The sequence below is a fragment of the Dermochelys coriacea genome, chromosome 9 (assembly GCF_009764565.3).
Source record: "Dermochelys coriacea isolate rDerCor1 chromosome 9, rDerCor1.pri.v4, whole genome shotgun sequence".
Taxonomy (NCBI): Eukaryota; Metazoa; Chordata; order Testudines; family Dermochelyidae; genus Dermochelys; species Dermochelys coriacea.
The window spans coordinates 64883986-64908880 of record NC_050076.1 but is presented as its reverse complement, the minus strand read 5'-3'; the positions used below and the strand labels follow the sequence as shown (position 1 = coordinate 64908880).

The following is a 24895-nucleotide window of genomic DNA, read 5'->3' as shown; positions in this document are numbered from 1 at the left end:
TGGGAATCTTTCCACTGACCTCAGGGGGCTTTGGAGCATGACTAGACTATTTGGAGCATGACTAGACTATTCTTTTTCTAATTTCTTGTTTACCAGTTAAATACTTAGGATTGACTCTTTCTTTTTATTGCCCCTTTGCTTGCTCTAGAAAGGTGGTAAGAATTAATTCAATCTATAAATTGTATTGTTGGGGAAAAGTAAATAGTTTAAATAAAAGTGCACCCTTAATGGGACTTGAGCTCAGAGTCAATATAAAGTAGACCCTTGATCTACTTTATTGAATAGTCTTTGGTTAACATCCTTGGAGATTTGGAATTATTATTGCGGCCAATGGAGAATGCCAGTATTTTCTGCAAATGAAACATACTGAAAATGTTAATGCTGCTATGAATAATCAGACGAAGTTGAATGGAAAGGCTGTGAAGTCCAGACAACACGCATTTCTCACTTCACACTGCGGCAGTGGACTGGGAGCGAGGCGAGCTGGGTTCTAATCCTAGCTCAGCCACTGACCTACTCTGTGACCTTGGGCAAGCCACTTTCCTGCTCTCTGCCGCTATTTCCCCTCCTCTTCTTTGCCCGTTGTGTGTATTAAGACTGTAAGCTCTTTGGGGCAGTGGTGATCTCTCACTATGTGTTTGTACAGCACCTGGCACAAGGGGGCCCTGTGATGAGGTGTCCACCCCCAGTCAAGGCAGACCAGGTGAAGTGAGGTCAGTTAACTTGATAGTCTGCCCCTGAGGCAGAGCCTGGGACTGAAAGACCGATTGAAGTTAGAGCCCAGCTATGAAGGAACAGGTGGGGCTGATATAAAGCCAGGAAACTGGCAGTAGAAAGGGGCTGCAGGGGAAGTAGTCTGCAGTCACTCCCTGGGAGAAGGGAGGGTGTTCAATAGTCTGCAGTTACCGCCTGGCAGCAGCGTGATGAAATAAGTTTGAGAACCACTGACCTAGAGCAAATCATTTAACCTCCCATTTCCCCAATCAGAGACAGAGTCTCATGGGGATGTTTGGTTTCAGAGTAGCAGCCGTGTTAGTCTGTATTCGCAAAAAGAAAAGGAGTACTTGTGGCACCTTAGAAACTAACAAATTTATTAGAGCATAAGCTTTCGTGAGCTGAAGTGAGCTGTAGCTCACGAAAGCTTATGCTCTAATAAATTTGTTAGTCTCTAAGGTGCCACAAGTACTCCTTTTCTTTTTGGGGATGTTTGGGGGATTAACTGGCTAATGACTATAGTGCTTTGATCTCCTGCTGCCTTCTCATCCTCTCCCCTTGGCTTGGTGATGTTTCCCTTTTGGCAAACGCCACCATCTGCTCATCGCAGTCATTGTCCAGTCAGAGTAATCGGACATTTCCACTGCTCTGAGACTTCCCCATATATCTTTACACTGAGCCATTCCCTCATGATGCAATTCCCTGCCCTCTAATGATGTCATTTCCTCTTGGACCCCTAAGGCGGGATGTTATTACCTTGGCGGGTTGCTGTCTCTGCATGGCAGTGAAATCTGGTATGCCAATTCACTCACCCTTGGCTCCAGAGCACAGGACCCAGAAGTGTATATTTTAGCTTCCGATTAGCAGCCATCTCCCCAGGGGAATCAGGAAAATTCTTGAGTTGAGACATGACATCAGCCTGACTCTGGCTAGTAAAAGCACAGTCTGTCCACATGCTCGCTGATGAGATTATTATTAAAAAGGCACAGGCGTGGACACGGGATATTAAAAGCAGTGGAGTCAGACCATCTCAGTGAAATCTTATGCAAAGCACTGCAGGAGAGAAACAGCCTCCTTTCAAAGAGAAAAGGAGTACTTGTGGCACCCTAGAGACTAACAAATTTATTAGAGCATAAGCTTTCGTGAGCTACAGCATCCGATGAAGTGAGCTGTAGCTCACGAAAGCTTATGCTCTAATAAATTTGTTAGTCTCTAGGGTGCCACAAGTACTCCTTTTCTTTTTGCGAATACAGACTAACACGGCTGCTACTCTGAATCCAGCCTCCTTTCAGTCTCATTAGCTGTTTTCTTCCCCCAGTGCAGGGTGTAAAGCCATGTGTAAGCAAACAAGGACATCCTCCAGCGAGGCTGACCTCCAGAAAGCACTCAAACCATTAGCAAAGCCAAACCAAAGATATCAAAAGTGTTGCATTGTGCGAGCTCCTGGGCGGGCTACTTTGGATATCAAGGTTAGAATGATAGCTCACAAGGTCTGGGGGAGGGGGAGTGGTGAGAGAGGAATATCATAGCGACATGGGCAATAATGAGGAGAGAATCAGGAGTAGCATAGAGCAGACCAGGCAGCAGCTCTTGTTTATTTGTCCTTTAATACCAAAAAGGGGGCACTCAATGAAATCAGAAGGGATGAAAGGAAATATCTTTTCACACAGCATGCAATTAACCTGTCAGGACTGCTCCTACAGGACAGCCCGATGAGACTCAAGCAAGGAGCTGCAGCTTCTATAAATAAGACTAGCATCTGCAGTGACACTCACCAGGATAAAAAAATTCAAGGGCTACCAATTAGCAAGCTTCAGGGTATATGCTGCTCAGCAGGTGAGGTCAGGCAGAAACATCCCCTGTGTAGTACTTACTGTAACACTGGAAGTCATAGGACTATTTCAGAAGCATCCAGCTCTATGCACTGTTGGAAACAGGAGACTGGGTTAGACTGCTTGTCCACTACAGCGGACATAAGGGCCTATGGGTTTCCATGCACCTGGCCAGTTTCTTGCCATGTTTTTCTGAACCTATCATGCCTCCACCTCAGTTTCTCCATGTCCTTCATTTCCCTTTGTCCATCCTATTTCTAAGCATCCGCCTGGCTTCTTGTTTTGGTCTGAAAATCTCTCCAAGCATCAGTGTTATTGGTCCTATTATTAAAAGCAGCATGTCTGAGCACTCCAGCTCCTACGGCTTGTTCCCTCTCCAGTGCGGGGGCAGGAAGGTTAGGCGTTCCCTATCATGATTATCCTGAATTCACAGGGGAAGGGCCCTATGTCCAATCCCTCAGGCATAAGACGTTGAGAAAAGAACGCAGCTCAAAATGACACTGAAATCAAAGGCCATCACTATTCAGTTGATGAAAAAAAAAACCCAGTGTTGTGAATTTTAGGGCAATTTGCCCGTGTTTACCCATCGGGTTTTGCACTACAGCTTGGCCTTTTAAAAATTCTGGAGTTTGAGTCTGTGGGGAGTGTCTCTGTGCTGTGCTGAGGAGCCAACTACAGAGATGATAGCTGCAGTACAAACCCTCTGGGCACCTTTCCTCCCCTGACAAACAACTCAGCTTTAGTGCTTCCCTTCCCTTTGATCAATAAATAATAACCAGGAGTCATGGGCCTGTGATGCAAAGTCAAGACCTGGAGCCGAACGTTTTGGGGGTGTTGGGAGTGGAGGTTCTGGTTTGAGCCATTGTACAAAGAGGAAACAAATCCAAGCTATGGGCGCCGAGCCCTCCTGAAAACTCCAGCTTGGCTGTCTCATCGAGATTCTAATCAGATGCTGGAGTCACAACATTACACTCCCAGTCCTGCTTGGCTGCAGCGTTGCCAGCTCTCGCCTCGAGATGGCGCTCAGATGTGACTGCTGCTATAGCAGCCCCCTTGTTCTGAGGGGATGGGGAGGGGATAGAGTGACTCTACCATGGTGGTGGCCGCAGTGAAAGAGTGAAATGGAAACAGAGGGCCCCAAGGTAGATCCAGGAGCATGTTCCCAGGTTGGGGAGGTAGCATGCTGAACCCCCAGGGAAAAGAAGAGAGGGCAGTAACAATTCAACAGGAACAGTAGTCAAGCAAAGGATGGCACTGATGGGCCTCAAAGTGGGGCTATTGAAATACAATTTCTCACAGCAGGGGGAAGACTGGAGGCATGAGACTCAAGCCAAGCACAGAGGGAGAGAGGGACCCCACAGGTGGGGAGGGGCGGGAAAAAACAAAGATTGGCAGGAAACCAGGCCCATGAGTTTTGGTTCAATCCAGGTCTAAAAAGCCACACTAGAGACTGGAAGGAGCAGTGCAGAAGGCACTGGGTCCCATGCCCATACAAACATCCCTCCCTGCTCCCTCGCCCACAAGATTCAGGCCCATTGAGCTTCAGAGATGCTCTGCTCATGATCATGTTTACAAGCCGCTGTCCATAGTGATGAGATTCCCAGGCCCGGAGGAACTTCAGTGTTTGTGGTTTATCCCACCCCTTTCTGGCTCTCTGGGAAAAATCAATGCAAAGAAAGTTCACCTCACAAAAGGGAGCATACTACAGAAATACACATTCCTGACACCGCTATCTCCTAGCCCAGAGAGGTGTGGGGAGCAATCTGCTCCAGTGACGCTCCACATGAAAGCGGTTTCATTCTCTCACTTCCTCCCCCACCAGCTCCTCTCGCTCTTTTCCTCTTTTCTCCCTCCACTTCTCTCTTCTCATCCTCAATCCCTCGCTTCCCCTCTTTTCCTGCCTCTGTTAATACAGATCTGTCCTCTTAATGGGGCTTCAGGAAGCAGGATAAACCCAGAACAGGCAACTGGGAGAAAGAGACCAAAATACAGAAAAGGCACTGTGGGGATCCCTACCCTTTCACCTCAGCCTCCCTCTAGGGACAGGCTCAGGCTTAGCCCTGACCAGTCAGTTTCTTTGCTGAGCTCAAAGCAACCTGTAATGTGGCGACAAAACGGAAGCACAAGTCACATTTATGCTCCTTTCATAGACAAAAGCAATGGAACAGATCTACCTAGGAAGAGACATCCCTCTCTCCCCGGACCATTTATTCCCCAGAATATCAGCTGTTTGCCCAAGTCTTCCTTTCCTAACTGCTTTGTTGTAAGGGCTGCATAGTATACAGGGAGCCGTGTCAAGAGTATAGGCTGGGAGTTTCAAAGGAGCCTCATTGCTTTAGGGGCTCAAATTCCACTGAAATTCAATGGTAGTCAGGTACCCATTCCCTTAGTCCCCTTGGAAAGCCCCAGAATTAATATATGCCTTTTGTGAAACCAGCCATTTTATAGTATTTTAATTCCCTGGTTTGCCCACATGGTAAGAAATAGGCCTGAGCCAACAGCCAGAACCCAAACAGAGCCAAGTTCCAAAGAGGAAGAGGAGGCTTCCCCAGTTCTTCTCTCGGCTCCAGGCCTCTACCTCAAACTCCTTCCTCTCCAAGACTGTCCCTGCCAGACTCATCCCCCCTGCTCCCCACAGACCATCTCCATGGCAGTCAGCAGCTGAGACATATGCAACAGTGGGTCAAGCACTGCCGTGCTGCAAATCAGTGCACTCAGGGCAGTTAACTATGTTGTCCTACCTCTAGCTCTTTCCCTGGCCAATCTCTGGGCAGAGTCTCTCCATGCCCCCATCACACAGAGCAATGGTGCTAGAACTCTGGACTGTGGGAAATAAGCCCCAGGAGCAGCCGCAGGGCTGTCAACTGATTACTGCCAATAAAGTTCCTGTGTTATCATGGGGCTGCTCAGATTGGCGGCCGGTGGTGCATTAATAAGCTAGGCTGATTGTAGCCCTGCCAACAGTTTGAGTCTCTACTTTGTGTGAAGGATCTGCGGCTTTGCACAAGGTGCACTGAGTGCAAAACCACAGATCCACCACACGGAGCAGGGCTGGATGCTGTTGGCAGGCTCACCAGTCCACCCCTGGCTGCCAGTCCAAGGAAACCAGTGATAACATTCCTCCAAATCCTCTCCTCTCCTGGGAGCCAATGGTGATAAGCCCAAGAACCCTTAGGCAGAGGACAAGGAGGGCTGAAGAACTTGCAGCACAGAGTCCTGGCTCTCTGTAGCAGAGAAGAACAGAGAAGCCTGTCTACTCCTGACTGTCCTTGCAGGTCCTCCCCGTTACGTTTGGCAGTTGGGATGGCTACCGAGGCCACAACAATAGGTACAAGCCCAGACAATCACTGCCAGGGAATTACTTTGGGTGTGTAATACCTGACCTGCTAGTCTCCCCATGTACCTAGTGGATCAGGTTTCTGGATTTTCTGGGGACATATCAGGGCTGCCTCGGTAGCTTGGGGTCACCTGATTTCATGCTGGTATGTGGTGCTACCTGGGCCACTTGCATTTCTACAGCTAATTCTCTCAAGTTTAGGCTCCTAGTTCTTGTTTCCTCCTCCAAAACACACATTTTTGTCTCTATACCATCTTGAAAGCAGGTAGAAGGGAGGGGCTGAATTCAGGCCATAGTGACAGATAGGCACGCACTTTGCAGGACTGTATCATGAAATAGCTGAGGTTGTTTCAGGTCAGGATGGAGGAGCACTGGGAGATCTGAGGGGGGCCCAGGTCTGGAATACCAGGGGGAGTCCAGATGCATTGCCAGAGCTGGTGGAGGGTAGCAGTGCAAGAGCGTGGGAGCGTTGGACTGAAGCGCACAGCCCTGGCCCATTCTCTGCTGTTATCAGGCAGCACAAACACAGCCCCACATTCACAAGCATCAAATTCATTCACAAATCCAGCAGGCGTCTTTGCAGGTAAATCCCCATCCTTGCTCTGGCAGCAATTCCCTTATTCGAGGGAACTGGTCAGGCAAACAATTGAAGGACATCCAGCCAATTGCGGGTTGTGATAAATGTGTGTGGGGGGGGAGCTCCCTTTTGTGGACAGCCTGCCAGCCCGTTAGCTACAAAATCCCTCTTGGTGCTGTTCTCTACTTGCTTTATCTGTAAAGGGTTAACAAGCCCACAGGTAAAAGGAAAGGAGTGGGCACCTGACCAAAAGAGCCAATGGGAGGGCTAGAACTTTTTAAAATGGGGAAAAAAGAAAACTTTCCCTTTGTCTTTTGTTGTTGTTCTCTGGAGAGAGAAGACACAGAGCAGCAATGCTATAAGCAGCTTTAAACCAGGTAGGAAAAAACATCAATTCATACCTCAAACCTCCTGATCTGAAACCCAGATATGTAAGTAGATCAGAAATGTGTAGAAAGACGTGATTAGGTTTATTTCTTTTATTTTGTAAGGCTTGTGAACTCCTCTGTGCTAACCCCAGATGCTTTTGTTTTGCATGTAACCTTTAAGCTGAACCTCAAGAGAGCTATCTCAATGCTTAATTTTTGTAATTGTTTCTTTTAAGATCTAGCAAAAAGCCTAAGTTCCAAATGTGTTCTTTTTTTAAGAACAGGATTGGATTTTTGTGTCCCTAAGAGGTTTGTGCATATGTTGTTTAATTAGCTTGTGGCAACAGCTGATTTCCTTTGTTTTCTTTCTCAGCTCTTCTCTGGACGGAGGGTAAAAGGGCTTGAGGGTACCCCACAGAGAGGAATACCCAAGTGCGCCTTCGTGGGTTCCAAGGGTTTTGCAACTGGGTGGTGGCAGCATCTACCAACCCAAGGTCAGAGAGAAGCTGTAACCTTGGGGGTTTAATACAAGCCTGCAGTAGCCAGTATTAATTTTTAGAATGCTTGCAGGCCCCCACCTTCTGCACTCGAAGTGCCAGAGCGGGAAATCAGCCTTGACACAGGTCAAAGAACAATCAAGGAGACATTCACTCACTTCACAGCCCCCTACTTACTTAGCAAAGCCTTTCTTATCACACAGCATTTCTGTGGCACATAGGAGCAATGCTTACTTGAGAGAAGCCACCTGCCGCCTTGATGCCAGCAATCTCCAGAGTCGTGAACAAAACCCAGGTTGGCCACGCTGTGGTGCATGTTGAACATGCCAGCCTCCCATCGGTGCCATCTCTCTGCCCACACTGCAGCACCAATGGTGCATCTGCCAGCAGAAATCTCCTGTACAATTCATTTTCCTTCAGGCAGTCTGTATTGAGGACACAGGGCCCAACCAACTATGAAATGCCTGCACGCCCCATGGCACAATCTTCCCTGCAGATTAAATGCACCAGCAGTTTGTTTCACTCTGTAGCTTCTGCAACCAGCACGGTGCCAGGCAAGGGAGAGTATAGACAATGTTTATCTAGAAGGTAGAGTGGCTGACCATCTGTAGAGCTGGGTTCAGATTACTCTGGCCTGGTTGGGATTTGGATGACACCCCACTTGTGCAGAGGTTGCAAAGCGTTTTGCAGGGATGGCGTGAGAGCATCGGCAGAGCTGCTGGGAAGAAGTCACAGGATGTTCTGCAGATCGAGCCTGGGTTTCCTCGTCTGCGTGGTGGCCCAGATAGCTGGGGCTGCTGCAGATCAGAATGGAGGTGCTTTGACAGAAAGTGCAAGGGAAGTTTGCACAGCCTGTGCCGTAGCCAGGTCTGGAACTAGCAAATGCAATAAACCTCTCCTGTGAGCACTAATCCAAATGTGTACAAATCAGGAGGGGAGAAAAAGCAATTAACAATGGCTGGGAGATGCAGGGAAGGTGTGTGTGCAGGGGAGAGTTAAGAGTGGCAGATAAAAGGAGGTAGAGAGATTCTTTGATGTGGCCAGCACGGGTGCCTTGCTGGCTCTCAGACTGACTGCGTCACCAAGCCATGCTGTTCATGTGTAATCTGTGTCTTTGGCGATTAAATGCCAGACCCTTGTAGGCTCACACAGAAGGCATTCTAGAGTCTGATTAACGCATCGTTCAGCAGGTGGGACTGACACACTTTGACAGGATGCAAATTCTATTTCAGATCTCCATTACTCTGTCCAGTTACTGAACTGCTCATGAGGGCTAAGTGGGGCAAGAAGAGGATTCTGCCACAGATGTTTCTCTGCTTCCATTCATTCCTTTCAGGAAGGGGGCTGTCATTCTTTTACACTCAGGGGAATTCACTCTCCATGCATATGCAACCTGAATATCCTGCACACTGCCCCACCAATGGGACCCCAAGCCAGGCCTGCCAGTGACCACCCATAGCCATTGAATTCCAGGTAATGTTTTTCAATTAATAGTAATAAACGTACAAATTTTGGCTGATAGATCATGCAATATTAACCAATAAACTTTAATGGAGATTAGAGCTGGTCCAAAAATATTAAATGGAACAGTCTGTCAAAAAATTGTTTTGTTGAAATCAAAATGTTTTGTGGGAAAATGATTTAGACAACACTTCCTCTGCGAAAAAGTTGGAGAATCATTTCAACTTTCCCATTTCATTTCCATAAGACAAAAATGTTTTGATTTGACTCTCATTTTGATTAATTTCATTTTGACATTAATATAAAATATTAAATATAATGTAAAGTCTAAATGAAATTATGACATTGAAACCAAACTACTCCACATTATGGAAACAATAATTTTCATTTCACAGGAAGTTTTGAAATGTCAAGTTTTTTTTCTGATTCAGCATGAAAAGAAATTCAAACTGTAATTTTTCAGGGAATGGAAATTCTGGGTTTTGACTAGCATTAGGAGGTTTAATAATTTTATTAAGATGTTAAAATAAAAAGAAAATGGTACAAAGTTTAAGCATATAAATTTCTGGTCATCAGGGAATAAGGTACAGATTATCAAGGGGTGCGAAGTTCGGTTTAGGATAGGGTGGCGTTAGGAATACATAATCTGCAATATCACCAATTGGGGGTAAAAGGTTAATGGGTCAAAGTACAGACACTGAGATATGGGGTTCAGAGTAGCAGCCGTGTTAGTCTGTAATCGCAAAAAGAAAAGGAGTACCGGTGGCAGTCTCTAAGGTGCCACCGGTATTCCTTTTCTTTTTGAGATATGGGGGTACGTTGTTCATGTAATGGCTATGTTCAGGTGTGGAGTATAATGAGTGGATACGAAGATGAGGATGGATTTACCCTCATTTGATGAGATTTAATGTTCAGTGAGTTTATGGTTCCAGTTTATACGGTCCAATGGAAAAAAAAAAGTCTCAATCTCTTTCCCATAGCTGATGCACGATGTCATTCCAGCTGACACCTCCTGGTACTGTCGGTGGCCAGTGATGTGTTTGATGTAGATGTCCCTGGACCATCGGATGGTGTCCGAGACCATGAGGCGTGGCATGAGTCATGCGTAGTGTCGACCGATCCCACAAGTCTGCAGCACACGCTTGTTGCAGGGGTCCCAAGCGCCCAGGGCTCCGATGATCAGGGCATCCATCTGCACCTTGTAGCCCTTCGCTCTCAGGGTGTCTGCCACAGGGGCATATTTTTCCAGCTTATGAGTTCGGGCTTCGCAGAAGGCCGGAGTCCTGTTCTCAAAGGATACCATGACGTTGACGAGGATGATCTTTTTCTGGGCCTCGTCGGTGACTACCACGTCAGGACACAACTGGCTCCCGGTACCGGGGATGTCGCAGTTCACGGCGACCTCCCCCAGGTGCGGTGTGATGGCTTTCACCAGGCATTTCTGGATGGCATTGTGGCGCAGCTGCAAGGCTCTGGAGTGGGGCTTGCAGCTGCACAGGACGTGGGGCAGAGTCTCGTTGGAGTAGCTGCACTTCCTGCAACGCTTGTCTCGATTCCTGTGGCGGATGGCTCCATTGAGCGGGACACAGTTGAGCCGGGCATGGTGGATTAACCGCCAGTTGGTGAAATGGATGAAGCCGCCCCCGGCGAGGAAGTGGTTGCTGGCGTCCCACTTGCTGGTCAGTTCGAAGGCTTTACCCTGGTCCGGTTTACGCTTCAGGGTTTCCATGTACAGTGAGTGGATGGCTGCCTTCAGGGTCCTCTCCAGCATGCCCCTGGTGCTCGGGGTGATGATGGTGTTGTCGTTGGACCTGATCTATGTCACCAGGACTCCCAGCTCCTGGCGCTCCTCGCACCACTCCCATTGGCAGCGAATGTGCTTCCCCAGGCGATGCGTGGCATTGCGAGCGCGGGACCACAGTGAAGCGATGTCGCGCCCGTCCCATCTGAATTCGCCATCCAGGGGACTGCTCAGGAAGGTGGTGATGTCTTGGTTGGAGGGGGCTCTGCCGATCCACTTTGTCGCGTCTGCACCACCTTACCATGGTGTCGGGACACGTCAGCAGGCAGAAGGCGTGGGTGGTCACCGTGATGTCACACAGGTCACCCATGCGGGAGACATTGGCACCGCCATGCCTGTGGGCGATACAGACCAGCTCGTTGCTGGCTCTCTGGGGAAGGAACAGCCACTTCTTCACCAGCTGCCAGACGATCTTGTCTGCCTTGTTGAAGGGTACCTTCGCCACGGCGGATCCCCTTAGGACGAATGAGATGTCGGGGATCAGGAAGGTGTTCAGGGCATTTATCTTCTGCCACCGTGCTAGCAGAGAGGCGTCGATCTTGATGGCATCCTGCAAGATCTCCTGGATAGTGTCCTTGGATATCTGCCGAACATGGAAATCTGTTGGCATGCCAAGGTGCTGGTACGCCTGCCCCTCTGCCAGGGGGATGATGGGCTCGCCCTGGATCTGGAACCCCGTCGTCTGCACCGAGTCCCTTTTGCTGCCGTCGATGTGGAGAGTTGTGCACTTCTTTGCATTGAAGTGGAGTCCCATCCAGTCAGCAGCTCGACTGGTGGCATCTAGCATACCTTGGAGGCTCTCCGGGTCGTCTGCAGTCAGGACCAGGTCGTCCGCATAAGCCAGGATGCTCGCCCTCTCGCTGTGGAGGTTGAAGCCATCTGTGCTATTGGAGATTGCTCGCAGCAATGGTTCCATGGTGAGGTTAAAGATGGGGCTGAAGGGATAGCCCTGCTTACCTCCACTCTGGATCGGGATCTCGGCGGTCTCCCCTTCAACCGAGTCAATGGTGGTGCTGTATCCCTCGTACACCTCTTGGATCACACGAAGGAAGTTCTCTGGCATCCCAAACTCCTGGAACGTAGCAAAGATGTGACGGTGGGGCATGGACCCAAAGGCGTTAGCCAGGTCAAGCCACGCTACCGCGCACTGCCTCCTCACCCTTCTGGCCATTTCAATGGTGATTTGGAGGACAAAGTTGTGTTCATAGCAGCCCTCACAGGACGTGAAGCCTTTCTGGATGGAGCTGATGGCTCCCCCGCTCACCACCCACTCTGTGATCCTCGACGCCAGGCAGCTGGCATAGAGCTTGTACATCATGGAGCAGAGGGAGATGGGCCTCCAGTTGCTGGGGTCATCCCGCTCGCCCTTCTTGTACACCAGCATAGTCATGGCCTGCTTCCAGGAGCTGGGAGTCCGGCAGAATTGCTTGCATTGGTTGAAGAGCATGGTAAGGACCAGGCAGCTGGGATCTCACTTTTTCAGGAGGCTGTAGGGGATGCCGTCTTTCCCAGGAGCTGTGGTTTTTGTTTTTGAAAGTCTGGCCATCACTTCCTTGGGCGTATAGTCAGTTTCCAGGACACCTGCTTTGTCGACACGGGGCAGGGGGTGGAGGCACTCTGGGCGCTGTGTGTCATTCCGGGCTGTGCGTTCGAATACATCCTTGAAGTAGCTGTAGAGACGCTCAGATGGGATCATGCAGTAGGGTGAGAGCCTGTTTAGGATCTCCCTCATGGCCTTGGAGTGGTTCGCCCAATATAGCTTTTGGATCCTTGAAGCCGCTGCTGGATCATAGTGGTGGCTGGCGTCTCTACTTCTGGCTCCCCTGGTGGTGGTGGTGGTGTGGTTCAGAGCAGGCGTTCTGTGGGCAGGCGGGGCATTCTCCTGGTTCAAACTCCTCCTGGGAGCGATTTCTGCAGACAGTTCTCAGGTGAGCCTGTCTACGAGGAGGTCGAAGTCGTCAAAGGAAGCTGCTGCTTGTAGATCCTCGGTCCAGGCGGTTTACCATGGAGTGGCAGCCCTCACCATCAGCCGCTGGCCCTCAGGGTCCTCGACCTCGTCTGGTGCAGGCTTTGAGCCTGCTGCATGGTCGGCCTGCCATCTATCTCGTGGGTCAGGATTCCCTTCGGTTGGGTGCTGGGGCAGGATCTCTGGCGGGATGCTGGTGTTGCTAGTGGTCGGAGAGACGCGGTCCGGCTTGGGGGTTGCTGGGACACCGCCGGTCCTTCTATGAGTGGCTGCTGTCTGGGCGGTTGCTGCTGGAGCGTGAGATCTCCCGTAGGTAGTGTCCTGCAGAATGGACTCGGGGGCCGTGCTGGGCCATCTGGCGATGAAGGCCTGATGCTTTGGTGTGGCTGCAGGGCTGGTTCCTCCAGTGACGTCTGGAGTTTGTAGGGAGGGGTGGCACTGGATCTTCCAGCTACAGGATGTCGAGCCGCTATGGCGGTGGGGCACTGATCCTTCTGGGGAAGGGGACATGCTGGACAGGTGGCAAGGTAGCACTGAGTCATCTCAGCATAGCGATCTGTTTGGCAACATGCAAGGGTGAGACAGGCCTCCTGCTGGTGAGGATCTGGGTGATGTTCCCCGAGGAAGCAGGTACCTTCTTGATTGCAGCGTCCTGTTCCGCTGGCCTGGCGATGGGGGCAGGCTTCTTGATGGCAGCTTGCAAGGTCGGTTTTCTTTGTTGAGGCTTAGGAGCAGTGGGCCGGCGTGCAGTAGGAGGGCTGGGAGCTGGGGCAGGAGACTGTGTTGTTCCCTTAAGGCATTTCCTTCACGCAACTTGGTGCATCTTGCATTGCTTCTGCGTCTCGAAGGGCAGGCTGCAGAGGGCACAACTGAAGGCGACCACTTGTTGTGGCATCTCTTCAGGTGCCTGGTGACGCCACCAAGGAGGTGGAAGCTTCAGGGAGGAGAGCAGATGGGGTAGATGAGTATATCCGCAGCGAGGGGATATTTCAGGTAGATGGTGTCCTCATTACCTTGCAGCGGGGTGGTTCCAGCAGCATCGGTGGTATCGCTGGCTGGTTCTTCCTGGTGTGGGTGGGGACGAGAGGTCCGGCTGGGCGGGCATCCAGTAAGGTCCTGGGGTCCCTCTGGGTGGTTTCTGAGGCTGGGCATGCATCCGACAAGGTGCTGGTGACCCTCTGGATGGTCTCTGGAGAGATGCTGTGGAAATTCCTCCCTTGATGGTATGTAGAGCAGCGAGAGTACCACCAGCGTCAGGGACCTGGGCAGCTGCGGGGGTGGGAAGTGGTCGCCTCAGAGCATCTTGTAGCTGGAGAGCGGGGAGGACTCTCCATTGGCGGCTGGTGCTGCTGGAGAGCAGGGGGGCTCTCCGTTGGCAGCTGCTGGAAAGTGGGGGGACTGTCCCTCAGTGGCTGATGCTGTTGGGGAGCGGGGGGGGGGGGGCAGAATGTTCCTTCTGGTTGTGATGTCCCGACAGGACAGCCTCTGGATGCAGGATCTTTCTGGAGCAGCATCTCTGAGAGGGTCCTTTGCGGAGGCACCGTTCTTCCCCTTTGTGCTACTGGTCTGTAATGTCCTGGAGGCACCTGGGATCTTCTTTGTAGTCATTGTTCGAGAGACCTTCCGTGGAGCAGCAGCAGTAGTGGTACACGGTGTAGCTGGGGATGTCTCAGGAGCAGAGAGGATTTTCTTCCAAAGTTGCTGCTTTGAAGATCCGCTGCTGCTTCGATATTTTTCAAAAATGGCAGCAGGAGAATCCATCTTCAGAGCAGGTGTTGTAAGTGTTCATCAAAAGAGATTAAACTGATAAGAACAGATACTACGCTTGATCTTAGCTCCAAAGAGCTGAGCTCTTAATACACATAACTCTCCCCGGAAAAGATCAGAAGCTATCAACTCAGATAAATTAACCCCACCCTGAAAATATCTCCATTCTTCATGTGGCAACTATTGGTGCTTCTCAAAGGCCATTTCTTTCAAAATTGCCACTGTGGTTCTTTTCTCCAGTATTTGGACGAATCAAGTCACGGTTTCTCGGGGAAGAATGGACCAGAATCAGGAATCAGAACTGGATTACCTGAAGCAGCCATTAATGGCCCATATACACTTTACATACCATGGTATTTTGGTAACCAGGTTGAGACTCCCTTATCTGTTCCATTTACAATGAACATGGCTGTGTCCATGCTCCGGCTTTGTTCACAATACAGTTGTGTATCACCCACGTGTGTGAGTCCACACTTACCATGCTCCCAAACATGACTGTGTCTGTGCGCTAGGGGTAAATTTGGGCAGCTCTCTCTCAATGTCTCAGCAGAGGATAGTGCTCCTGGAGGACATTCAGAAACAGTAGCACCAGCAGACTGTGGAGCAATATCCTCCCTGACATAGTGCCGGGAGGAAGGAAGACTGACCAACCTGTTGGCATAGGCGTGTTAGAGAAGGCCCCGCTGCCACAGCAAAACAGTGTTATGACTAAAATTACAGATATACAATCACATGCCATCTTAGGCCTCTGGAAGGAGAGAGACAGATGTAGCTGCCATGGTTGCAGACAGAGCATTAACCAATGGGTGGACTTTTAAGACTGTGTCATTAGTGTATGTTCTAATGAAAGAAATGGAAAGTTGAAGATACATGACTGTGTGATTTTGCTTAATCAGCAGCAGCAGGGAAGGTGTTAAGAACATGGGTGGGTATCCTTGCTGGTTGTGTGAAGGATGGAGAATCGAGAATTATGCAGTCACTTGTAGACCAGGCAGGGAGCGAGTGTGAAATGACAGGAAAAGCCTTCAGTCAATGTCCTTTATGGAGGGTCCCTATTGATTTCAAGGCAAGTGTTAAAAATAGCTTGGCCAGACAGAAAAAAATCATCAGCAAGATCAGCTAAAGGATAGGTGCTTTCTCCCAGTGCTGCCATGAAATGAATTCAGAGTAGAGATGTTCTTGCCAGGAGGAACATCTGGAATTTATCAGAGACGGTCACTTAATTATGAATGTTGTCTATGTTGCTCAAAGTCCTGAGGCCCTTGTCTTAGTTACTTGTTACACAAGTGAAGTCACCTGCCTCCCTGCATTGAAATTCTAGTGGTGAATTTAAGACTCTTGATTGAGTACAACCAACTTTCCTGTTTCAGCATTTGATTGGGGAGCACAGATGTTCATTAACCTCGGGGCTTTGTTCTCCAGAAATACATCCCAAAGCAAGCACTTTCCCCAGGAGGCAACAGATCAGATTTTCATTTTTTATTGAGTTCTCTTCTTAAAGTGACAAAAACCCAACTTTTCTTCCATTGCTAACTGACTCCATTTGTTTTCTACACAATAAACTGCTTATAAATAAAATTACCAACATGGATGTCACTGAGAGGAGATAGCTGGAGGGGGATTAGTGTATGTTCTGCTAATAAATGGAGCGGGCTGAATTATTCATTGTGAATAAATCAGCCCTTTTCCTCTTGGGGAGCTGATCCTGATGTCTGTGAATGTGTTTTATGTGCCATGGTCAGTAACTGTTCAACTGGACATTTGTTTGTCATGGTATGTGATTGGTCATCTCAGTCACATGATATTGTAACTGGTCCCTGATTGATAGAGCATTGTGATGGTTTTGTTGTTTTGTTTTTTTTGAGAACAACTGTATCTTGGTCACTCATCTCTGTGTACAGAGATACCAGGACTGGTATGAAGAACAGCCATTCCCCAAACATTTGTATGAACAAGAACGGGTTCACATGAACATTCCTGAATATCCTTTAATGAGGGGTTGAAGCAAAGTGCTGTTTGAAAACCTGAACGAATAGCTGCAAACACTTTTGAAGATTCAAGCAGCTCTAACAACAAACCAGGATAGAGTGATGAGCCATGCTTAGAAGCCAAGGGCTTAATCCAAAGCTCTCTGAAGTGAATGGAGCTCCAAATAAGCAGTACACATTTTCAGACTGGATAGTACTCAGTACATCTACTTCAAATGCAGACTGCATTCTTCTTCATTTTCAGTCAGATACTGACCCAGTTAAACTGGCATGAATACAGAGCAATGGCTCTGAAATCAATGGCGTTACATTGGTGTGTCCGGGATGAGAATTTGGACCTTTCGGACCTATGCAGTTCTGTAATGTTGCTGTATGCTGTTACACAGACATCATTTTCCACCCCAGGGGTGGAATATTTGAACAGATGAATGCTGAGCTAAGTGATTCCTGTCTAGATTGTTTGTTTGTGAAGCACTCTGAGATCTTTCAGGAAGAGAAGCATAACGTAAATGTAGGATTTTAATATTATTGGGGAAAAACTATCACTATCTATAGAATTATATTGTGCTCAGCACCACAGTATCTGAGCACCTTAAACCCCCCCTTCCCCCAAAGGTGTATTACACCCATTTCAGGACTGCAGTCTAGTTTCCTCCCTACTTACTCCAGGGCAGTCAAGCTAGTACAGTCATGATGTAAATATTCCTTTGAGCCTGGCAGGTTTTTTTTTTTTTTTTAAACAGGAGAGGAAAAAGAGTCAAAGCAACTGACCTGTGCTTTGCACACATTGATTTAGTGGCAATGCTCTAGCTAGAACCCAGGAGGAAGCCTGAGTCCCATTTCATGCTCTAACCCAGGGGTGGGCAAACTATGGCCCACGGGCCATTTTAAGCCGACCCGTGAGCTCCTGCTGGGGTCCAGGGTTTGCCCCGCTCCGGCGCTCCAGCCAGGGAGCAGGGTCGAGGGCTGCACCAAGCGGCTCCCGGAAGCTGCGGCATGGTCCCGCTCCGGCTCCTACATGCTCCAATGGCCCCCTCCGGCGCTCCAATGGGAGCTTCAGGGGCTGTGCCTGCAGACAGGGCAGCGTGCAGAGCTGCCTGGCTGCGCTTCCACGTAGGAACCGGAGAAGGGACATGCCGCTGCTTCCGGGAGCTGCTTGAGGTAAGCGCTGCTGGGACCCTGCACCCCTGAGCTTCTCCCCACACCCCAACCCCCTGCCCCAGCCCTGATTATGCTGTCCTCCAAACCCCTTGATCCCAGCCTGGAGCACCCTTCTGCACCCCAAACCTCTCATCTCCAGCCCCACTCCAGCCCCAGCACCCCTAGGCAGCACCCTCACCTCCTCCCGTGCCCCAACCCCAATTTTGTGAGCATTCATGGCCCGCCATACAATTTCTATTCCCAGATCTGGCCCTCGGGCTAAAAAGTTTGCCCACCCCTGCTCTAACCACTACACTCACTGTCTTCAAAGCGAGCTATTGCTCTGATACAGAAATGATGCACTAAATAACCCAAGAGTTTGTTTCCATCTCTCTTTTCACCTGGAGATCGGAACAAGTGACCCCTCTCAAGTCAGCTTTGTGGAACCAGAACTTCCTTCATAGCAGTCCCTTTTGTCAGTTTTAACTCTGAAACCCTCCTTCCCTGACTACTTGAGATATACATGAAAGCAGTTGGTGGGGAGTTTTCTTCACTCAAGCTGCGCTTATACTTTAAATGATAAAGTGTGTCCAATGAGGATTTAATTTATATTTTACAAGACAACGTTTGTAAGTTAATTACGCATCAGCTGATCATGAACAAACATGGGCCTTTCCCCCCCTCTCGGTGTTTTAACAAGTGCGCCATAGATGCAGATCTATTCTGCAGCAGTTCAAATCTTGGAAAATATGTTCTTCATAGTCAATTTAGTTTGCATGCTGCATAGTAACTACTGCAACTAGGTGCAGCATTATAGATGTAATAGAGGCACTATTATTTGCTAAAGAAATATGGAAGGATTATAAAAAGCACACGTTCGGAGATTTAACTGCTGTGGGGGTCTATCCAACCAGTTATGCAGAGAGCTGCACGAATAATCTGCTATGAATAATGTATGAGGAAGCAGTCCAACTTCCATTGAAGTTGCAGGCACTTAAGTGAGCTGGATTTGGCCCTAGATGAATTTCACAGGCCTGCTTCTTCCTTGTGCATCTTGTGTGGTCATTTGCATCAGTGCAAAGTGGGTACAAGAAGCTACCTACTCAGAATGGCAATGTTTCCAGCGTTTCAACCAGCTCTGGTGTGGAGCATTGCGCCTATCCCACTATGCCCAGCACAGCTCTCCAGGGCATATGGTCTAATGCCACGTGTTTGGTCTTTGGCTTGTTCCATTCCCTTTTTCCATGGTCCTTGCAAATACCATGGTGAAGAGCCACCAGTCTCCAATGCATCACTGCTGTGTTGACTCGTCCTTGGGCTTACAACAAGGAGCACCATCACTTTTGCGCACTCAGGGAGGCGCCATGCTTAAGTTTATTATTGCCCTGTTTATTCAATAATTGTGTAGTTGTCTCTGTGCTTGTGTGGTTGAGTTTTGTGCTTTGCTTTGCAGGGGAATGAAGTGTTGTATCTCAAGGATCCAGAGAGGGGAGAGGTCTGAGCCAGAGTCTTCTGTGAGGACACAGCATTCCATGGCCCAGGAAGTTCTCTCTCTATCTCGTGCTCCCCTCCTAAGCCAGTAGGAAACGTACTGCTCCCCTCCCATCCATGCTGACTCCATAGACAGGTCGCAGACTCCCCAGGGGCTGAAATTTGTTCATTCACATTATTTAGTGAACTCTTATTTTTACCGAGTTATTTCTTTAGCTTTAAACACCCCAGAAGGAAGACTCTAAGTGCCCTTGATGCCAGTTAACACTGTAATCTATAGCGATAGACCCATCACACAACAAAAGAGCTGTAAATCCCTCCAGCAAACAGCCACCATCAGCAAAAATTAATTAAAAAGCAGAACTTCCTGGTCCCTCAAGTCTCCAATAGAAAGCATCACCCCTCCCCGCATGGCCACAGCCTCCTCCCTCTGCAACCCCCAAATGCCTGTTCTCACAAATACCATCGAAGAGAACCACTGTAGTTTTGCAAATGATTCATAATGAGACCAAAGAGATAATACTGAGATTTGCAAAGCTGCTGCCAAGGGGAATCAGGCACCCAAATGCCATCAAGATTAATGGGATTATAACTGGGCATCCAAATCCCCTAAGCGGCTTTGAAAATAGCAGCATCGTTTGTGACACCTCATTTGGCCGGCCATGTTCCTGGCCCCCGCCCAAGCATCTCAGCGCACAGCCTCTGTAAGTGTCTGTGGCAGAGCTGTGCCCTTGAATAATAATCAGGACGTTTTTACACTTGCCCCATCAGATGCAGTTGGAGGCTGGGATTTCTGAGGTGAGTCGGATGCCCAAATCCCACTGAGAGATGATGGGAGCTAGGTGTACGGCTTCCTTTGGGCCCTTTAGAAACCCTGGCCTAGTTGTGTGGTTAGCTCTGAGACTCAGCTTTGTCAATGTTACTTGAACTCCCAACAGTAGCATCAGCGTCTCCACTCTCTCCTTCAGGCCTGTCCTCGGGTGGCCTCTGGATGTACCCCTGGTGGCGAGGGTGGCCTCATCCTCTGCCAGTTCTCCCTCCTGGATGAGAGGGGTCTTGGACTCCCACTTCTGGGGCCAAATGTTACAGGGTGACCCTGACATGGGTGCCCTCCTGCAGCTGAGCTTGGCAGAACAGGCGTGACCTGCCTCAGTTTCCCCCTCCAGCCACCCATCCAAAGACCTATTGTCAACAGCAAATTCAACCCTTTTATTCATATAAAAAGCCACAGTCCACAGATCCCTCATGGTAAAAAGTTCTCCCATACTCCCAAAGGGGAACAAGGTGACAAGGCAGCAGCTCTTCAATCCCATTCCCAGGTCACCCACCCAAAAGTAATTAAGCATGTGGTCCCAGTTCCTTTAGCCCCACTCCCCTGGCCATCTGCCTGAGAGCTCCCAGGCCTGCTTCTCTCCCAGGAACCTTCTCCTATAGCCCCACATCAGGTCTTCTGCAAGAGGCTCCCCCCAGTGTTTCACTGCCCAGGCCTCCTCATCTGAGTCTCCCCCCTGCTCCTGGGGACCTCTCTTCCGAGTCAACACCTTGCTTCTGGGCCCATCTTATGCTGACCACACTGGTTCTTCTTTGCATTCCGAGGGGCCTCTGCACAAGCCTCCCTGCCACTCAGCAGGCTCCCCAGCTCTAACCAGTCCTCCCAACAGCTTTCCCCCAAACTCACCCCCAGCAGCTCACCTTCAATCTTCCAACAGCTCCTTTCCTTGGCAACCCCCCAGGCTCCTTCTGCCTGTTCCCAGGCACCTCTCCCTGGCCCCCTCCTGTCTTCTAGGGCCCAGCTGGGAGACAGCTGACCAGGCACAGCTGTACTTGCTTCCTTCCTCTTAAAGGGGCCAGTCACATTGTGTCAAGGCCCTTCTCTTCCTTCAAGCCTCTCTCCTCGAACCTCTCCTTACCAGCTTACCTCCAGCTCCCAGGTCAGACCCCTCCTTCATCTCCAAGTTCTCTGACTGCCTCTCCTTGATTGGCCTCTCCTCCTTCTCATCATCACTGGGGGCTTCATTGTCTTTGCTGATGTGCACCTTACCCCTTTCCCTCTGCCCTTTCCTCCCTGGGGCCCACACCCCGGGTCCATAGAAGTCAATGGGAGTCCACCTGATTGGGATTTAGCGCATATTCTTATTCAGTCTGCCATGCCCATCCTGGCCATTCCCTCAGGGAGCTCACTATCAGCCATTTCCACTCTATCTTCAGCCTGCCTGTGATCTCACCTGCACTGATGGCTCCCTGGTGATGTTAAAACAAATGAAATGTTTGAAATGACCCTATCGGGTGAAAATGACCCTATGGGGTTTCTTGCCCTGCTGTGAGGCTGTATTTCATCGCACTGGTTAGTCAGTGCACCCAGGGGCTTTGAGTGTAGGTCAGATCAAATCAACAGTGTGGCCCAGAGAAGGGACATACCAAACAACACAGCTTAAATAATAGCTCATTTCTGCTGGGCAAGTACATTGCAGACTCTTCCCGGGTGCGAGACCCCCTCATTCCTTCCCTATGTAATCTGTGCCTGTCCTAGGAAGGGAGTTTTATCTCACACACCTGGTGGATCGTGGGGAAGACCCAGAATTAAATCAAGCCGCCCCTTGCAAAGAAATGTGCTGTAATAATGACTCCTAAAGACATCTAACAAAGCCCTTTGCTAAAGAAGAGTTAAGGATGAAAGTGTTTTCAGTGGAGTCCAGCTAACATCCAAGCCACAAGATGACCATCTGGAAATGAACAAGGAAGGGATCTACTGGTTCACAACTGCCATACTCTACTTCCTCATTCATCGTCACCCCACCTGATTTACACTGCCCACCCAACCCTGACTGTGCCCCTTAGCTCCCACAGAAACCTTTCCCACTCAGCTCCTGAGCAAAACCCAGCTCAGCCAGACTCCAGAATGGGGTGTCTGGGGTTTGGAAACAAGATGAGCCAAGAAAAGGGCAAGGGCCATTTTCAGAACACACGCATGGGCAAGATTCTCCACTGCCTTCCTCCTGGGGCCATGCCTGTGCAAAGTGATGAAACATGCTACCAGTGCTTATTGATGCTTCAGTAGTGGCTAGAAGCCCCAGTTGAGGTCAAGACCCCATTGTGCTAGTCCTGCACAGATACTGTGAGAGACGCTGCTGGCCGCGGGGAGCTTACAATCTGCATACAGATGGCGGGGAAGTGATTGCCACAGTCACCCAGCAGGTCAGTGGCAGAGTTAGATCCCAGGCATCCTGACTCTCACTCCAGCACGCCATGTGCTACACCATGCTGACTTGAGAGTGTTTTACATCTGCTTTACACAGGGGAAAGTGACTCTACCCACTGAAAGGCAGGAGGGAAAAAAATCAGCCCCCAAATCTTTACAATACCTTTTCTGATTTTTACCAGCTCAGCAGAAAAGCTCTCCCGTGGGTTGATGTGTAGTGTGTGAAATTTCAGAGAGATCCTTCTTTCTTTTGTACAGGGATTGAGAGATTTGTCCATTGTTAATAAATAACTCTAAATATGAGCCAATAATCAACACACAGAGATGAGATAGATGGTCCTTTCAGTACAGGATACTGTAAAGCTTGTTTGCATTTTTTCAGCCTGTCTGCCTTCAGCTAGCTCCTGATTAATAACACTGTTCAAACTGGATGATTGATGAGAAGGATCCTAAATTCACACCTAAATCAGTGCCTTTCAAATCCCCTTTTCATTTTTAAGGAGCAAAATAAGTTTTCTGCCCTGATGTGATTTATCATTTGAAGGTTGAACCAGAGATTAATAAGATGACAGCTCCCACCACTGATAAAATAGTGCCACATTGATGGATGAAGGGGATATTATAATTAATTTGCATTTCCATAGCACCCTACTCATGGATCAGGATCCCATTGGACTAGGTAGTTAACTATTACAGTACGGTGAGAGACTGAACCTGTAAGCTACAGCACCAAAAGCACAGACCACTACTACTTGAGCTAAAGGAATAGCTCCATCAGCCAGTAGCAGTAGTAGGCTCTTATCTTCCATGTGGCCCAGTCACTAGAAGGGGTATTGACACACTTAGCCAAGGTGCTATAAGTACCGATGTAACTGAAAGATGTTAGCATTTTGGTCTCTGTGTACTGCACCTTTACATTTAGAGGAGTGTCTGCTGCTAGCAGAGCTGTTTTCCAGCTCAAATGCAGAAGGTCACAAAGTGAGTCTCACACACTATGCTCTCGCAGGCATACTCTTGTTCTTTGTCTAGTTGTTGATTTCCTTACTTTGAAATGCAGGTCATCTAGACTGAAAGTACAAAGTGAGTCTCACACACTATGCTCTCGCAGGCATACTCTTGTTCTTTGTCTAGTTGTTGATTTCCTTACTTTGAAATGCAGGTCATCTAGACTGAAAGTACATGGTTTGTTCTTTGCATATGGGAAAACATCAGAGAGAGATCAGGCAACCAGGAAGAGCTCAGAGTTTGGGGGAGAAGTGATGAAGAGGTTCCCTGGTTAAAAAGCAGCAGCACAGAAAAGGTAAAAGATCAGATGTGAATGGTGTCTATTAAAACCAGATGGCAGAAGAATTTCGATCATATGTTCAGAGGCTTGGGTGGTGTATTTCTGCCAATGCTACTGAAGACAGTACCAACAGAAAGTCCTAGTTTCTAGCATTGATGTGAAAAGCAGTCTGCATCTGCTGGAGTCTGGAGAGCTAAGAACCATACAGAGTCAAAGCAGTCTTCTTAAGCCAGGACAAGTTCTGTCTTACTTCCTTTCATCACTCCTAAGAAGAAGCTACTGCTCCTCTGACACATGGGTAGAATTGCAATGGCACAAGTGGCACTTTGGCACCTGACTCCTATTGGAGGTCAGTGAGAGTTAGGCACCCTACCTGCCACATGTGCCTTTGCAAACCTACCCTGCAGTCCCGGAGCTTTTCAAAAGTGATTCGAGTTCTTGAGGGCCACGATTATGGGGGTTCCACTCATGAAGTGGGAGCATTCTCAGCCAACAATATTAGGCTCACTTTTGAAACTCTTGGCAGATCTAAGTTGGATTCCCAGCTCCTCCTCCTTCCCCGTGACCAGAAATCATGTTAGCAGCATGTGCATATACTATAAAAAAATCCAACGGGGCCAGCTGTGACTCTGACACACAGCTGTCTTGCAGAGCCGGCGGCATCACGCTTCCCAAGCCCTGCTGCTTCGCCCCGAATGGTTCATTGGAATGGAAGTCCTAGCTACAGTGATTATTTAGTGAACAGAAAGTTCTGCTTGTCAGAGGCTGCAGCTGTGTGAATTGGCCCAGCAAAAGCAACTTCCCTGCTGGAGCCCTGCAGATGTGGGTCATTTCCCAGAGCCAGCCGTGCCTTAATGCTCCTTATGCACAGTGAGTGCACAGTGCCTGCACCAGAGACTCTGCACATTCCTGGATCCCAAGTTAGAAAAGGATTGCACTAATAAAACTTGCACTAATACTTAAAAACACCTCTCTCCTCCCCCCCCAGCTCATGCTCTAAACTCCTGGTTGCATCTCCCATCTTCTGACTTATGTTTCCTTGCTTGGGGAAAGGGTAGAGCTTTGCGGGAGAAGGGGATTTTTGTAAGTGGAGGTCAGAGAGAAATGGATCACTCTCACATGTCAATGCTATTGGTGCATATAGTGATCAGCTCTGTGGATCACAGGCCAGGTCCTCAAATGGTGTAAATCAACAATGACCTCAATGGAGGCATGCTCCTTTACACTACCTGAGCATCTGGCCCCATGCCTACACGGCATGAACTCCCCAAGCCCCCTCAGCATTTGCTGGGCTGAGTGTAAGATATGGGATGGGAACAATCTCCTTTGATTGTTTCCAAAGCCTGTCCAGAAATCTAGAGGGCTATTCCCTGAGTGTTACTCAGAGACTTTAAGGCTAGAAGAGACCACCCTGATCATCTAGTCTGACCCCCTGCACATTGCAGGCCACAGAACCTCACCCACCCACTCCT

At 49.1% G+C, this 24895-nt stretch overlaps 1 protein-coding gene and 1 long non-coding RNA gene across 5 annotated transcripts in view; one reads left to right on the top strand and one right to left on the bottom strand.

The window, feature by feature from the left end:
* LOC119861248 (gamma-aminobutyric acid receptor subunit gamma-4) overlaps positions 1 to 24895 on the bottom strand; it is a 79208-nt gene that overhangs the window by 38967 nt on the left and 15346 nt on the right. The gene's annotated exons all lie outside the window — the stretch shown is intronic.
* On the top strand, positions 6770 to 22393 carry LOC122455752. The gene is made up of 4 exons (XR_006274204.1): positions 6770 to 6837; positions 7529 to 7620; positions 8558 to 8798; positions 18902 to 22393. It is a non-coding gene; the product is annotated as an uncharacterized LOC122455752 (long non-coding RNA).